Source organism: Oryzias latipes, chromosome 21, assembly GCF_002234675.1.
Source record: "Oryzias latipes chromosome 21, ASM223467v1".
Classification (NCBI taxonomy): domain Eukaryota; kingdom Metazoa; phylum Chordata; class Actinopteri; order Beloniformes; family Adrianichthyidae; genus Oryzias; species Oryzias latipes.
Window position 1 is genome coordinate 12,736,774 of NC_019879.2, and position 14,155 is coordinate 12,750,928.

Here is a 14,155-nt window from a genome sequence, read left to right on the forward strand (position 1 = left end):
GGTTCATTTTGAACGATCTGATTCACTGACCTACAATGGATCCAGGAAATCTTTAGCCAAAACTTCAACTAGTGTGACTCAGAGATAAATAACTGGGTACCGGACAGTGTAGGTGAAGTTTCCCAGATTCCTTGTATTTCTTGCAAGAAAATCAAGTGTAAATGAAACAAACAGTTTAGTAAACAAGAATGAATGTCAAATCCATTCAAATTTTAGTTTCCTAAAGTTCAGCCCACTGTTGTTTTTCCACATCCAAATATTCCCAAGGGAACATTCTTAGAACATTTCACACACTGTAAGGTCACATGTCTTTGCTAAATTCAAAGTGTTTCCACATGTTGGTCTGGAGTGCTGGACTGATCAGTTTTTGCTGACATCACGTGTGTTTTCTGCTGTGATGCACTTGGTCATTTTAATGTTATAATAAAATAAACCTACCGTGTCTCAATCTAAATGGTATTTTGCAATTTTGATTCGATTATCAATTTGTTTTGAAATGATTTTTTTAACGGTTTAGGTCGATTCAATTCTGCGTCAGACAAATCAGTCTGTTTTGATCCTAGGAATAGAAATCGATTTGTTGATTTATCGATTGATGGTTACACCCCTGAAAATTGATTCTATGTTTTCCAAATGACTATTGATCGTTTAGTTAATTGTATAAAAATTGGTCAATTCTAGAAACAGAAATAGGACGACTCAATCTAAAGTTGGAGAAAATAAGTGTGAAGTTAGTCGTTACCGTTGAATTAATGATATGCTGAAAGAAAGACAAGATCTGAAAGTCTGTAAAATGTTATTATATTAAACAAGAAAGAAAATAATCCTGAATATTCACATAATAATTTGAATGGAACCGGTTTAGCTCGTGCTGGTTTACGGCGCCTTCCGTCTGTGCTCCCTAGTTCCCTTCTCTACTTCTGTGCCGGTCCCAAGTCCGGCTAAATTGAGAGGGTTGCGTCGGGAAGGGCATCCGGCGTAAAACATTGCCAAGATCACCATGCGACTCATCCGCATATGTAAGGATGATTCTCTGTGGCGGAACCTGATGGGAAAAAGCCGAAAGAGAAAGAAGATTCACATAATAATTTGAATACCGCCAAACTTCAAGACAAGCATGATGACAAAAGGGGAATATTTGGAAACGAAACCATTTCCAAACAATTATCCGAAAGAGAAAAACTAATCATATCATTTTGGTCAAACGTCTAATTTCACGCCACACTCTACGTGAAATGCTCCCCTCACGCTGTCGTGGAAATGTGTCCCGCTGAGGCCCCTCCCTGTCCCGGTGACATCAGCCGGAGCTCAGCTTCTTTCCTCCGGGAGCCCACGGCGGATCACACGCGCAGCCAGCACCGGGAGAGCTCGACGGAAACGGGGCGGGCTCGTCCGTGCTAGCTCCCTTTCCTTTCATGGGACAAAAACCGAAAAACAGAGACTATCTCCACTGCCAGGTAAGCCGCCGCCTTCCCTTTCCTTCTTAAATGTTTTATGTGGAGGAAAGGCTTCTCCACCTGGGAGCGACGGGAACTTTTCCCAGTGGGGAAATGCAGCGAAAGTCCCGCTGAGGAAAGCAGACGGAACCGAGGTTCGCTGGAGGGAAAAATCCCCGTCCAGCCCGTCAGAAACGGGCCACACATTTGCGACGCTTTTGTGATTAGTTGTGGCTTCTGTCACAAAGGCTTTATAACTACAGCAACGGGTGTTTGCTCTAAAACAAAACTCGAAATTCTTTACCCAACTTCAGCCTCGCGAAGCTGGAATAAAAGCCGCGAACGGAGCCGCTGCCTGCAGCCCGACGGGCTCTGTATGCTAACGGTCGCTCCTCGACCCCACTGGGGAGGGGGGCAGCGGTTGCCATGACACCCAATAAAACACAAGACTTATTTGAAGTGAGGGTTTGACATCATCAGCACCTCCACCTCGCCGTTATCCCCCCGTCTCCGTTCTGCTCTGTGGTTCTTTGGCTTCAGTGATGGGCGTGACTGCTACTGAACATCTGGACCATGTCTGCTGCTGAACATCTGGACCATGTCTGCAGTCAGAACTCTGTTTCTGAAGTTCAGAAACAGCACCTCTCCACTACACCTTAATACGTGTTTCGTTATTAGAATCATTGTGAATCAGGAGCAGATGATAAAATGTAGTTTGAAAGGGTTTGTAGGAGTGACGTAGGAACTATAACGGCCCCCCGCTCCATTCTGATGCATCCGCTTGTAGACGACCATCTTTGTTTTCCTCGTCTGACCTGGCATCTGGCTCTAAACTGTACGGCTGGATAGCTCCATTATTGCTGTTGTTTTTGTTAGGTTGGGGGTGCGAGGAGGTGTAAGCCAGAGGAGGGAGTGTAAACAGAGAGCTCTCAGCAATGCGGAGGGGCTGTTGCTTCTGCTTCAACAGTTCCGCCCACAAGTCAGAGGCAACCTTCTAATGACCTCCTGCTGCTTTGCAAAAAAATGTTCTGGAAAACAACATTTTTCAGCATAACTGTGATTAAAAGACTACTGGGAAGGCTTTTATGATCAAAAGATGAGCAGAGTGGGACTTCCAAACCTTATCTTTTGGTTTGGTTTTGCAGGTGTGTTGTTTAGGAAGCATGCAGCAGAGGTGTGTGTTTACCTTTCTATCAAAATCCTACTTGTTGATTTTGATTTTTCTTCTTTGCTCACTTTACTGATACTTAAATATTAAAAGTTCTTTTTTGTTTGTTTTGCATGTTACATAGACCACTTCAACTGTCGATACCTCACACAATCAGAAAGGAATGCAGACGTCTACATGGAAGCATCAACCTTTTTTGGGAAAAGAAAACAGCTGGACATTCTTTCCAAATATGTGGCTGCTCTTTAAGAGGCTGGTTTTCAGTTTTTTTATGTCTGTTTTTTCCTGTTCTGACTTGTTAAATAACATATTTTGAATACGAATATAGATTTCTTAAAATTATATATATAAAAAAACCTCTTCAGGTAATGATGCTTGGATAAATCCCACTGTAATCAGATTACTTTTTAGCCTTTATGTCTCAAGTACAGAGCTGGATTGATTCAAAATAATGTCTTTTGGTTGAATTTCACCAATTAAAATGACAGGAGCTACATGTCTCTCTGTCAGCATTGGATGATATGGATTGTATGTGAACTTGGTGAGTTGTGCATTGTTTGCTTTGAAGCAGAGCGTTTTGATTGTTCTGGTGGAGCGGCATCTGTCCAAGCAGACTCTTCCTTCTTTCTCTTCGGTTTCAGGTGACTATTCAGCGAGGAGCTTCAGTCCCACGCTCCACTGCAATGTAAATTGGATAACTGCGGCTGACGTGGCTGAAGTGTCGCTGCTGCCTTTAAAGAATATCTGTTTGTTGAAAAGCCTGACCTCATGGAAGGGCCAATATTGTCTTTCGGCTGGACCTGAATGGGGTTCTTTGTGTGTCTGTGGGCATGTGATCCCAGATAAGCAGCCCCCTCCCTCAGCACCTCCTGCCCTCTGGATTGAACGTGCACGTGGTGGAGTCGCTGCTGCTCGGATCCAGCTGATTACAGCACGAGTTACAGCGGCGAGGTCACGGCTGCTGTTGGCAGCTGGTGCCTGCCCCTCCCCACCACCACATGCATGCCCACCCCAAGGAGAGAAATCAGCCACTCTAACCAGAGTGAGTCATCCTTCTTCCAGCAGCTTTCCTTCCCCCCTCTGTTGCTCATCGGTGCCTGAGAGTTACCTGTGAGGACTCCATTCCTCAGTTGATTTGCATACCTGTTTTGAATAGTGCTCCGTGCTTGAGTGGACATTACTTCCCTAAGGTGGTTTCCTTTTTGGATTTTCATTCAAATCCGCCCTTTTGGTTAGGCTGTTCCTCTCAGCCTCCTAGCAATAATATTAAACATGTATACTCCTAAATTTGTGACGCACTAATAAGCCTCAAGTGTTTAGGTTCAGTTCGCAACATTTTTAGGGTCTTTTATTTTTTTGTCTTAAGCTACATTCACACCGAACACGATTTGCACGTTTTTATGGTTATGTCGATGTAAAGATGTGAACAGAGTTCCCACGGCATGATTTGAGTGGCAGACGCTAGTGGTCTACCAGCAGCACATCCAAAGTTAAAATTTGGGAACTTTTGTGTCAAATTCGCTTCAGTTATTCAGCTCTGCCCTGTGATGTGTTGATGACATACATGATCAACAGGTAAAACCACCACAGAAGCTGATCGTTCTCCTGAACTTTATGATTTTTTTCTTATTTGCTTCAAGACAATGGACTAATGTGGGACAGCGAGTCATCAATCTGGGACGCTGTTTGTATCATTCAGACGCAGCTCCTGCAGTAGATGATGAACCTCGCCGTACTGGGAGAATCCCTGAACGATCTCATGAATCCAGACCTAGAGACGTGATTACTGATTCTTTTGTAGAGCTCTTCAAAACAAATAAACCTGATCTCTCAACATCATCCGTGTCTTCCATGCATTGACTGTAAATGAGATTTACAGAAGTATTCTCAATGCTTTCAAGTTGCGATGAGGCTAAAAACTTTGGACAGTAGCTTCTCCCACAAGCGGTGAGGGCGTCAGGTCTATCAACCTATTTCTATACCGGTGTTGAGCAGTGAATTTGATACTTGTCCAAACAGAGGCGGCGGATGGGAATTTGACACGCCAATCGCTTTTGATGTGAACGCAGCAGAAGTTTAAACCTTCATCGAAAAATCAGATCACAATCAAAGATGAATGTAGATTTGACGAAAGGCATTCTACTGCCAATCAGGACAATCGCATTGAAACAGATCAGTGAAACAGGGAAACTACAAAAGGTCACCTGCGACATACCAAGGGAACACTGGATTTCTATTTATTACACTGCTTAGTATTTATGTGACTGTTGGTGTAACCCTTGTGCTATCTTAGATGACCCCACCCTTACATTGACGTTTTCTCCCTACCATGACAAAGGTGGTTAAAGGTTGAAAGATTTCATGTAATCCATGGACACCAGTGAAGATCACAAATCATTAAAGAAAAAAGGTTCAGAGCACTGTCTAGTGGGTCTAAATGACCCAACTCCCAATGTTAAAGTGCCTAGGATAGCACAAGGTTGATCAAAGACTTGATCAAGCTGTTGATTTTTTTTTTTTAAAGCTGTGGTGACTGTTCTGAAGTTTCTAAAGGTTTCTTTAGACTGGACACATTTGGTTCTCTTAAAGTGAACCAAAGTATGTTTCCCTCGATAATCTGGAACAAATTGTCAGTCTGAGACACCGAAGCATACCCTGGTCCAGGACCAGGGACAGCACTCGGACCTATCTTTCGAGGTGGACTCGGTTTGTTTCCAATCGGACTGATTTTCGGTTTGCTCTGAGAACTTCAGTCTGAATACAATCCATCCTCAGAGCAGAAAAACTGAACCAAAACCACCACTGTAGCTGGTGGCCACTTCATGTAAACAGAGTAGGAATAACACAAAGGATCAGATGCGGACAAATGTAAAGCAAAAAAGGATTTTTCCTGTCTGAATACATCCTTACTTTAACTATCATAACTTTAGTTACACCGGTGGAACAAAACAACATTCTGCACCAAATCCAAACTTTCCTCTGTCTTCCCTTTTGCCACCATTGACACAAATCTCTCATGAAATAAATGTATGAAGGACTCACATTTTATTTTTTATTAGAATACTGCAATAAAATGCAAACATTAATTTGACAAAAGTACTAGATATGTCTTTTTCCACAGTAGCTTCTGCTCTGGTCACCTCCTCCTGTGGATCTCCTTTTCTTCATGATGTCTTTGTTTTTCTGTTCCCCAACAGTTTAGCATGTGATGCAAAACAGTGTTTCATGATTTGTGTGATCACCTCAAATTCGTCAGTTCCATAAAAGAGAGGTTTTTTGTGAAGGTAAATTGCACAAATTGATGGTGAGAGACTCTATAAAATATGTTTAAATATTTACCACAAACAGCTGCATCCCCGTGAAACGGCTAAACAATGATTCTGAACCGGATAACTCACTCGTCCACGTTCTCATCATTACTATTGGTCAAATCAGCATCTGCTTAGAGTCCAGAGGTGGGCACTGAGGGCCGCATTCCTGCATGTTTTCCAGCATACCCTGCTCTGGCATGTTCTAATTGGCTGGACACACCTGAACCAGGTAATCAGCCATGAGTAGGGCAAGATTATCTGGAAATCATGCAGACACACCGGCCCTCGAGGCCTGGAATTGCCCACCCCTGGCTTAGACTGAACCCTTTCGTCATATTCCGTCCTTGTGCGTCTGTACCAGTGCTGACCACTTGAAAGTATTTCCTGTGTTTAGCTACTTTTCAGATCCTTTTAGAGATTCTGTTCCCAGAGCGCCATTAGTGACACATCTCTGACTTCCATGCTAGTCTATTCTGAGACTTCTGGTGTGAAGCGTACATTTTTGCTTCTCTTGTCAATACTCTAAGTGAGTTACAGCATGATTTATAGGGAAGTTTAAATATTAGCACAGCACGGTACTCCAGAAAAGTTCAGGTTTTTCTACACTGTCGCTATGAGGAGAAGTTTAAGTCTGAAAAGACATTTTCATTAACCTGCTGAGACCAATCGAGCTGATATACTCTGAAAGTCTCAGTTTAGAATTAAGCTGGCATTACTGCTGTGTGTGGAGAATCTACTGATTGCAGATATTTGTGTCAATCAATCTGGAGTCTGAAGCCAGATCTCAGGGCACAGAAAGCACTAACACAATACATGTTAAAGAACTCCATCAGGACTTGCTGACAGTTGAGAAATTACGTCGTTTTTGAAATGACAGTCAGAAAACTGGGTTTCAGCATCAAGATGCAGGAAGAAAAAAGAACAGAGTTCAGGGAGACACGGAAACTTAAAAGGGTCTATACCATGCTTTTCTTAGGTCTTTCAGAGTAAATTATATCCATATGTAATCATATATCACCTTTGGCACAGTATGAATTATTTTTGCTGTTCGTTTTCTTACACAGAAGTATAACAAAATCTCAATCTCTTTCTCTCCTTGTGTTTGCCACCCGTTTCATGACGTCATCCTGGATTCGGCCTTGTCCGTATTTCGCCCACGAAAACAAACGACATCCAAACATTTGCAAAGATGGAGGTGCATTTTACGCTCAGTGTTTTTGCCCATCCTCGCTAGCTCCACAGAGAAAGTGGGTGTTTGATAGTCTGGGGGCGGTGCTGGGAGCACAGACTCTTCCTGGAAGGGGCTGTTTTCCACTTATCTACGTATGAATGAGAGAAGCCACTCATTTTCAGGGTGTCAGTGGAATACTCAGAAATGTGTGAATGGATAAAAATACCACTTTGGAGTAGTTTTTTTGTGAGGAATGAGCATTATAATACACTTAAAAGCTCAAAATGTTTATGTTACATGATATATGCTCTTTAAAAACCCACTCCGATGAAAATTGTTTTTTTGGTGTTTTTTTTACATGTTCTTACAGCATTTTTCAAATGATGGAGGACATATTGATGGAGGGGAGAATAATAGGCAGTTGTAAAGTACAAACCACAAAAAGCAGACAATCAGCACCCTGCTCTGCTGCGTTCTTATGCATCCACTTGCAGACAAATAGATCCCTGATTGTCTTTGTTGTCTTCCTCTAAGCTGGAATCTGGATCAACACTGTATGGCTTGATAGCTCCAATATAACTCACCATCTTTGTTGCACCGGTAATGTTAGGTTGGGGGGGGGGGGGGGGCTGTAAGCTAGTGGAAGAGCATGTAAACTGAGAGCTCTCAGTTATGGGTGATGGGAAGGGGGGTGGAGATGCTTTGTGTCTGCAAATTTGCCCTCAACTCAGAAGTAAACTTCTGATGAACCACTGCTGCTCCGCAGAAACTATGTCTTAGAACACTTTTAAAATAGATCAAAATTTGATCGGAGGGGGGCTTTACGAGTTGAGAACGAAGTCTTTTGACATTTTCAGGAGATAACATGTTTTTCAGTTCTAGTAAGGATGAACACTCAACAGGTTCCACAGAGGTCCAAAATATGCCATGATCTCAGCCTTATTGCTGTGGTTTGTGGAGACAGTAGCTGTAGACAAACATGGCTGACACACTGAAAAGTCTTCTCCATTGGACTCCTGTCATTTGTCTTAGCTGGGAAATCTGCTATCAAGCCTGATGCTGCTGTCACACTTCTCTCAGATGCCCGTGGGGGTGATTTGAGAGGACTGGAGGCTGCCAGCGGGGCTTCATATAGCAGGTGAGGCAGCAGAAAAGACAGGAGCGTTTGTGGGTGTTTGTAGCAGTTGTGTTCATGTTCGTGACAAGACTAGCAACACTGAGAACAAGCAAATGAATTTCCCGATAGAGAGTGGCAGTTGAATGTGATCCCTCATCTTGTCTTTGTCGCCTAGGGATTGATTAAGTCCTCTTTTTTTTGTCCACCTCCGCCACTTGAGTGATGCAGGACTCCAGTTGAGGCGCTGCATTCCTCACATTCTTTCCCTCTTTATCCCTGCAGCCTTACTTAACCTCGCTGTGTTTACACTGGGAGGTAAACGGATGAGCGATGTCTGCAGCAGAACCGACAGAACCTCTGGTTGCAGATAGAGGAAATATTTGATGTGTGAAAAAAGTTTGGCTGTAAAAAAAAATCAACCAAACTTTGTGTGAAATCTCCTGCAGCAAAGATCTGAACAGAAAAGATACAAATCCCTAAAAAGGTGGCATATAAGAAAACAATATAACCTTCTTCTAACAGAGTCTCCCTGTGTTTGTTCACATCTAGATGAGAAAATCGATAAATGGAAAACCTTTTTACTTTCTACAGATTTTTTGAGACATACAGCTCCAAAGACAAACAGCACCCGTTCCCTCCTCCTACCTTCCTGTCAACATCAATCACCTCTTCTTTGCTCCTGCTCGCCAGATCTTGTTTGTCTTCAGGAATACACAGTACTTCAGATAAACACGGACTTTGGAATTAGTCCAATGCTATTTACCATCTGGAACTTCTGCAGTGCAGGAAACATCTCTTTGTTTCTCACAATACATTTCTAGAGTTTTTCTCCCTCTCAATGGATCACAATAACAACAGAAATGTGAAATAAAATACCAAACACATTTGTAAAAATAAATATGTCCCCCCTTCAAGTAGTTTTAAAAATATAATACAGTGTTCCTTCGTTTATCACGGGCGCTATGTTCTAAAAATAACCTTCGATTGCTGAAATTCATGAAGTAGGGTTAAAGATATTTTAGGACCGTAAAACCCCTCGGTACATAAAGCACACTTTTCTCAGACACTTTTCTTTCTTGTTTAAACTCTCAAAGTTCAAACCATCCTAGAAAAATAAGTCCAGTATTATAGAGTGGAAACCTAGATCTGATCGCAACAAAGATTCATGTAAATTAGTAAATCAGACAAATTCTGACAGATGAATTAAAAGGTCGACAGCCAATCAGGACGTGGTCAAGATGATCTGCTGCAGTAAAACCAAGCATCAGAATGGGGAAGAAGAGTGATTGAAGTGACTTTGAACGTAACATGGTTGTTGGTGCCAGACAGAAAATGCTGATCTACTGGGATTTTCACCCACAACCATCTTTAGGGTTTACAGAAAAAATGGTCCAAAAAAATAGAAAATATCCAGTGAGTGGCGGTTCTGTGGGCAGAAATGCCTTGTTGATGCCAGAGGTCAGAGGAGAATGGCCAGACTGGTTCCAGCTGATAGAAAGACAACAGGAACTCAAAGAGTCACTGGTTACAACCGAGATCTGCAGAAGAGCATCTCTAAATGCTCTTCTTCTAAATGCACAACACGTCCAACATTGAGGCTGATTGACTACGGCAGCAGAAGTCCATACTGGGTACCCCTTCCTGTCAGCTAAGAACAGGAAACTGAGGCTACAATTCACTCAGATTCACCAAAACTGGACAATAGTAGATTGGAAAAACATTGTCTGGTCTGACGAGTCTCCATTTCTGCTTCCACATTCAGATGGTAGGGTCAGATTTTGGTGCCAACAACATAAAAGCATGGATCCATCCTGCCTCATATCAAGGGCTCAGGCTGGTAGTGGTGGTATAATGGTGTGGGGGATCATTTTTTGGTACACTTGGGGCCTCTTAGTACCAATTGAGCATGGATACAACAGCACAGCATACCTGAGAATTGTTGCTGACCATGTCCATCCCTTGATGACTACAGTGTGCCATCTTCTGATGGCTACAGTACTTCCAGCAGGATAAGACACCATGTCACGAAGCTGGAATCATCTCAGACTGGTTTTTTGAAAAATGACAATGAGTTCACTGGACTCAAATGACTTCCACAGCCACCAGATTTCCACCCAAAAGAGAACCTTTGGGATGTGGTGGAGATTGCCGTGGATGTGCATCGGACAAATCTGCAGCAACTGTGTGATGCTATAATGTCAATATGGAGCAAAGTCTCTAAGGAATGTTTCTAGTACCTTGTTGAATCGATGCCACTTAAGATTAAGGCAGTTCTGAAGGAAAAAGGGGGTCCAACCTGGTACTAGCAAGGCATTTTTAAATATATTAATAATTGTTTCTTGATAAAATAATTTTTGTTTTTATAATAGACAAAAAAGATTGAAAGTCGATTGTCTGTCCTGCTGTGAAGGTGCTAAAAAGACCCTGACGTTGAGGTGTGCTCAGTTGCAGGTTGGTCTGATGTTTTTAATGGTCAAGTCTTCAGCCGTGTTGACTCAGTGTCAGTCTTTGTTCTGACGTTTCTGCTGCCAAACATCAAGCCAGAGATTCTTTTTTTGAAGTTTCATTCAAACCTCAGCAGTTGATGGGAAGAGTTTTGCAGTGAAACTAAAAATAACTGATCCAAACACCGAACACAAACCTGTTTATATTGAAGAATCAGACCACAAAATGAAACTGCTTATTTGTTGTTGTTGAGTTGGAGGCATCTTCCTTGAGGAAGCAGATCAGAACAATGCAGGTGGAGTTTTTAAGGAAACACAGCAGGCTGTGCAAAGAACCAGCAGCCTGTCATCACAAAGGCATTTCCTGCTCAGACTCTTCCTGTAGGGAAGCAACCATCCTTAAACTTGCAGCAGAGGCCTGGTCTGCCCTCATGGCTGATATGAGGGCAGTTTGGCTATCAGGAGGCTTTTATTGCTGTTGCCATGGTAGTAACCTTCTACAGAAAGTTAACATTGGCACTGAAATAAATCTGTACAGTTTTTTTTCTGTCACAGATGTGCACACTACTAAACTCAAACTCAAACTCAAACTTTATTTATTTATATAGCGCCTTTCATTTTGGTTAAAAACACAAAGCGCTACACAGTTGATTCAAATGAAAACAGAATGTATAAAAATAAAATATTTACAACTTAACCTAAAGGGAAATACACTTTTTTTTTTTTTACTTTGAGATTTCCTTTTTTGCTAAATTTTGAATTTCGAAATCAACTTTAAAATAGTAAAAAAAAAAACATTTTGGAGGTTCAAAGATGGACAGGCAGTGGTTTGGTTGACCTTCATAGTTTAACGTTTTATATTGAACTGGCTGCATGGTGGAGTGATGGTTAGCATTCTTGCTTCCAGGAAGGACCCTGCTTCAAATCTCTGCAGGGTCCTTTCTGTGTGGAGTTTGGATGTTCTCTTCTGCGTTTTCTCTGGGCACTCCAGTTTCCTCCCACATTCCAAAATCATTTTGCAGAGGTTAATTGATGAATCTAAATTTGTGAGCGTGGTTCTGTGGTCTGTGACAGACTAGTGGTGACCTGTTCAGGGTGTACCCTGCCTTTTCCCTGCAGTACCAGGAAGAGGCTCCAGAAATCCCAAGACCCTGACAGAAAAAAAACAGCTCAGTGGCCTTGTGGGGGAGTGTCCACCCTGTGATTGGAAGGTCGTGAGTTCAAATCCAGGCCGAGTCATACCAAAGACTCTAGAAATGGGACCCAATGCCTCCCTGCTTGACGCTCAGCATTAAGGGGGTTGGATTGGGGGGTTAAACCACCAAATGGTACCACTGCCCCAGGGGATGAGTCAAATGGGGAAAGCAAATTTCACACTTAGATGTGTGACAGATAATGGGACTTGAACTTTTAAGGGATTTGGCAGTTTTAAAAGATGGATGGATGAAAGATATTGAATCTTCATTTAAGTTTTCCTATAGACGGATGTGGATCAATAAGAACTTTGAGGGAAACGCAAATAAAGGCCCGTACACACCGGGACGAATATTCGCCAGGCGTTATTCGCCAGCGTTTTTCGCCACGTTTTTTGTGTTCACACCCAGGCGATTTTCGCTGACGATGAGTGGAGTGAACATGCAATTTCATTCCCTGACATTAGATGGCGCTTAATGTAAAACAGAAATACTCCTGTACACAAGGTGGCGCTGCGCAACTTTACGCTTCTTAAAGTCGCTTTTCACTCAGAAGAAGAGAGCAAGTACTTACACGCTTGTCAGAATCAAACAAAGAAAACATGAATATTTCAAGCACCAGTAGCTCCATCTGGTGCTTGGTTCGGGGATATTTTAGAATGTCCGTCATTATTGCTTCGCGGCTGTGTAGACGCTACTTGGCGTCTATCTTCTTCGCTGGTATGTGTGCTCAGCAAGGCAGTTTTGTGTTTGAGCGCCCCCAAGTTGTGTTTTACTGTAACTTCAGAAGCTCCAGACACGTGAGCAAAAGCGCCATTCTCATTGGTTGAGTAGATTTCGACGCGACGCGTCGAAAAAAAAAAACGAACCCGAGGCGTTTTTTTTTTTTTTGACGCTTTAACGCGTGGCGTTTTTTCGCGTCGGTGTGCACACTCTCGTTGGTGCCCTTTGTTTAGTCACGAGGCGTTAAACGTCGGCGAAAATCGCCGGCGAAATTCGTCCCGGTGTGAACAGGCCTTAAGGTTCATTTTAACAAGTTTGAAGCTTGAACTTTCGGAGCTCCTAACCTTGTTTGATTCAAATGTCATTAAATCTGACAGCACGCCATCAGTTTGATCACTCCTTGTGGAGTGACGTAGTTCTTTTTGTTTTTTCAGCATGCAGCTAAATGATAGGTGGCCGACACCACAATTACATTTGCATTCTCATTCCAGTCTTTGCCCACCACCCGCTCTGAGAAAAGCTCACCTCTCTGTATTTGAAGCAGAGAGGAGAAACATGACTGACACACTCAGTGGAAACATGAGGACATGTTGTAATGTCATCTTTTCCGATCTACATCAGATGTTTCAGTGATTTTAAATCATCCTCATTAGCCTGTCTTGTCATTGCATTTAGATATCTCTTTGTTTGGAGGCAAAAAGTGTGACAACAGTCGTCATTTTAAAAGCTTCATTTCGTGTCTTCATGTCTTTAGTGCTTTGAGACTGCCTCGGTTGTGAATTATCTATATACTGAATTGAAAAACTAAATTGGATATTGGTTTGCTTTTTCAAGGCATCAATAAAGTGGTCCTCTAATTTGCAGTAGCCACAGGGCTACTGTAGAACTACAAAGCAACGATAAAGAAATTCTCATAGTGAAAGCTGGAATTTTTTAAAGAGACTAAATTAATTCCGCAGATTCGTTGAATGGGTAACAAAGAACTAAAACCTCAAGTTTTCTTTAGAATGTGGTGTCTTAGTCATTTAAGGCGAGGTTGAAATACTTGTTAATGTGGGTTTGTTGCATGAAGTCTAATGAGAGCTACCATCTGAATCTCATGTGACTGAAGTTGATCAAATGTTGCTCAACATTATCCTGTTTTTTTGTTTTTGTATTGTTTTTTTTGCTCCAGAGAGGCTTTTGGTTTTAAACCAGACAGTTTGCAGCTTCTTTTGTCTCAAGGATTCTAGACAGGGAAATGAATTATTTAACAGCAGTGCCCTGCTTTAGTAACTTTTCTTCTTTTTATTGTTCTTTAATGCTCAGTGGATTTTACTATTTGCCACATATCCAATACCCAATCCAATACTTTTTTTCTGTGCACTGATTTTTTGCTAGAGATTTCTGTTGAGGGCTGCATGGTGGTGCAGTGCTTCACAGCGAGAAGGCTCTGCTTAGGCCTGCACAATTTATCGCAAATTTATTGTTATCGCGCCATCAAGCTGCGCAATATCCATATCGCAAAATATGGCGAAAATTGCAATAAATAGTTTCCTTAAATGTGCTAAAACAATCTTCTGGCAGCTTGAAGTATTTAACGAATCAAATAC

General features: G+C 42.1%; 1 protein-coding gene across 4 annotated transcripts in view; it reads left to right on the top strand.

The window, feature by feature from the left end:
• Window positions 1-1,310: 1,310 nt before the first annotated feature.
• The window catches only part of sh3bp4 (SH3 domain binding protein 4), a 57,079-nt gene continuing 44,234 nt past the window's right edge, over window positions 1,311-14,155 (top strand). For 2 of the 4 annotated variants that reach the window (XM_011489504.3, XM_004081609.4), the window contains exon 1: window positions 1,311-1,457. The gene's annotated coding sequence lies outside the window, so the exon portion shown is untranslated. Of the gene's footprint in view, window positions 1,458-2,581; window positions 2,611-2,728; window positions 3,647-14,155 lie in introns of all 4 variants that reach the window. The other 2 variants (XM_023950648.1, XM_020713348.2) reach the window with 2 other exon arrangements.